The sequence below is a fragment of the Canis lupus genome, chromosome 5 (assembly GCF_011100685.1).
Source record: "Canis lupus familiaris isolate Mischka breed German Shepherd chromosome 5, alternate assembly UU_Cfam_GSD_1.0, whole genome shotgun sequence".
Taxonomy (NCBI): domain Eukaryota; kingdom Metazoa; phylum Chordata; class Mammalia; order Carnivora; family Canidae; genus Canis; species Canis lupus.
In genome coordinates, this window is record NC_049226.1 from 16,220,532 (window position 1) to 16,224,193 (window position 3,662).

Sequence of the window (3,662 nt, forward strand, 5' to 3'; positions counted from 1 at the left end):
GTTAGAATGTTTGAGGTTTTTTTCTTGTTTCTTGAGGTAGACATTTGTCACTATGAACTTCCCCCTAAGAACTGCTTCTGCTGCATCCCATAACTTCTGGTATGTTGTATTTCCATTTTTACTTGTCTCGATTTTTTTAATTTATTGACCAACTGGCTTTTTAATGACTGGTTATTTAATCTCCACATATTTGTGAATTTTCTTCATGTAATTGATTCATATCATTGTGGTTGGAAAAGATGCTTGACATCATATCAACTTCTTAAATTTATTAACACTTGGTTTTCTGGCCTAACATGTGATCCTGGAAAATATTCCAGGTGTACTTGAGAAGAATGCTTATTCTGCTGTGTTGGGGTGGAATATTTGTATATATCTGTTAAGTTCTTCTGGTCTAATGTGTTGTTGAAGGTGGATGTTTTTTTATTGATTTTTTTCCATCTGGATTATCTGTCCATTGATGTAAGTGAGGTATTAAAGTCCCCCATTATTATTGTATTGCTGTCTTTCTTTCAGGACTTGTTAGTATTAGCTGCACCTACATATAGAAAGCAATGTTCAATGCATAAATATGCTAGTGTGAAAGTTAAAAGACAAATGTAGCAAAAATAACTACGAGAATTAGTTAAGGGAAACACAAGATGAAAATGTAAAATGTGACATCAAAAACATAAAATGTGGGTGGGGGAATAGTAAAAATATAGAGCTTTAGAATGCATTCAAACTTAGGTTGTTATCAATTTAAAATAACATAGGTTGTTATATGTAAGCCTCATGGCCACGACACGGCAAAAACTTATAACAGATACACAGAAATCATTATAATGAAATCTAAGCATGCAACTAAAGAAAGTCATCAAGCCACAAAGGAAGAGGGCAAAAGAAATGAATGGAAAATAACTATAACAAAGCCAGAAAACAATGAATAAGAGGACATTAATTACATATCAGTAATTACGTTTAATGTAAGTGGACTAAATTCTCCAATAAAAAGAGTAGATGAATCAATAAAACAAAAAACTAAAGAAGATCCATCTATATGCTGCCTACAAGTGACTGACTTCAGATATAAGGACATACACTGTCTATAAGTGAAGGGATGAAAAAAGATAACCCACAAAAGGAAACCAGAAGAAAGCTGGGATGGCTATCTTTATATCAGACAAAACAGACTTTAACACAAAGATTTAAATGAGACTAGGGCAACATAACGATAAAGGAGTCAATCCAACAAGAGGATATGATTTATGTTTAACCTTTTGAGGGACTGCCAAAGTGTTTTCTACCGGAAATTTGTATTTTCAACAAACAAGATGATCCCCAAACTTTTGATCACCCACCAGATATCCAAAGCTCTGCCTATGACCTGCCATGGAACTAAGCTCTGGGGATGCCAAGGCTGTCCTTGAGCTCAAGGGGCTCATTATCTGGTGAGTATGCAAATTGACAGAGGCCTGAGGAGGGAGGCTTATGGTAAAGAATATGTCAGGGATAGCTAGCTGCCTGCCAATGCCTCATGGTCCCCCATCCACAGGGCAGCTGTTGCTGGGAAGTGGCTGCCCTGCCCAGGCCTACAGTTCCTAGCCCCTTGATTTCTGGATATGGCCCTAAAACCAAATTCTGACTTAGAATATGGTAGAAGTGATATATGCTACTTCCATGCCTGGCTTATAAAAATCTCCCTGACCACCCTCCCCTCTCTCCAACTGGATGTCTGTGCCCAAGGTCAACTTGGAAACCACTGAAGATGCCAGAGCTTCTGTCAGCCTGGGTTCCTGTACATCTGTGCAGATCAGATGTCCCTCTACCACACTAATGTCAACTGTACCTTAAGTGAGCAAGAACTAAATCTGTAATGAATTAAGCCACTGAGATGTGGGAGCTTATCCTTATAACAGCCAGCAGCAGCTTACCTTATGCAGGAGATGAGGGGGAAATTGGCTCCCCGTGGAACCCTCCCTCCATAACCTAGATCCAGGGCAAACCTCCTTCCCTGTGTCTCCTTCCATTCCCCCTATATTTTTGCAGGCAGAGTTGGGGGAACAGCAGCTGATGAGCTCGGAGAGGGGGAGGACAGCTGTGTGCATAGGACAGAAAGCTGGGAGGACCGAGGCTCTGTCCTTCCTCCCGGAATCCACATCTTCTAGGCAATGGCAGCAATGCTCCCAGGCAGAAAGGGGAACAGCTGCCAGCTCTGAATTATCCTGGAGGTGATCCACAGTTGGCTGTAGTGTCCCTAAGAATCAGAGAATCTCAGGAGTCAAGGCCTTCAAGGTCACCTAGTCCAGGCTCCTATCCTAATTTTGAATCCTTTCTGTAGTCAGCAAGGGTCCTCTGTCCTGCACATGTATCCCTCCTGATAGAGGACTCCGCACTTCACCTTTGGAAATCTCTGCTAGGAAAGCCTCCCTCACACTACGCTTCATCTGCCCCTCTAACTTTCAAAAAACAGTATTGGAACCCCCTCTGGGGGACCCCCAAAGAACAAGTCTTATTCTGCCTCAATGTGGCAGCTGTCCACATGAGGTACTCAAGCATTGTTCCTAGCTGATAAGTTCCCCATGGGCAGAGGATGGTTCCATTCCTTCCCAGTCATACCCAGAACCAAGCCCTACTCAAAGGAGTGGAACATGTGTTAGATGCATGAAGGGTAAAGACGGGGAGAAATGGGCAGGTGGTATATGGAGGTTTCATGAAATGTTGGTTCTCTCAGCATGCTGTCCGAGGCTGGACGAAAACAATAGAGGGCGCCTGAGTGGTTAAGTGCCCAATTCTTGATTTTGGCTCAGGTCATGATCTCAGGGTCCTGAGAGCAAGCCCCTCATGGGGCTCCATGCTCAGCAGGAAGTCTCCTTCAGATTCTCTCTTCCTCTGCCCCTCCCCCTACTCGCATGCACTAAATAAATAAATAAAAATAAATAAATAAATAAATAAATAAAATCATAAAACAATATGACAAAATATAGTAATAACTGCTGCATTATTGAGACTTTGTGTTAAACACCCTGTTAACCACTTAACATGGATACTCTCATACCTTTACAATGACCCTGTAAGAAAGCATAATTCCTGTGAACACAAACACCCATGTGGTTCAGTCTCAGAGCAGTGGTTCTGGCCAAAGAACCAGCCCAGAAACCACAAGAAAAGTTGTAAATAACTCATTATCTGCTTTCATTTTATGAGCCTGAAGGGATCCGAATGAACAGTTGAGAGTAATAGTCATTAACACCTTTGTGATATTGTGATATGATAAATATTTACTCGGTCTCCATCTTCAGTTGTAGGCACAGAGCTCCTAAAACCCTTGAAGTTTCTTGAGTGATGGATGTGAGAAGAGAGCATCTCTTATTATTTGTAATAAGCCCCTTTCAACCACTCCTGAATTTGTGCTAAGGGGGTAACTCTTGGTGGGTCCCTAGATAGCTTCAGGATGAAGGCTCGTTGCCAAAAGGAACCAAACAACCATGTGATAGAAGGTTGGAACTTTCAACCCAACCCCCAACTCCAGGGAGGAGAGAGGGGCTGGAGATGGAATAAATCACTAATGAACAATGATTTACTCAGTCATATCTGTGTAGTAGAACCCCCATAAAAACCCTAAATGACAGGGTTCAGAGAGCTTCCAGGTTGGTAAATCCATCTGGATGCAGAGAGGGTGG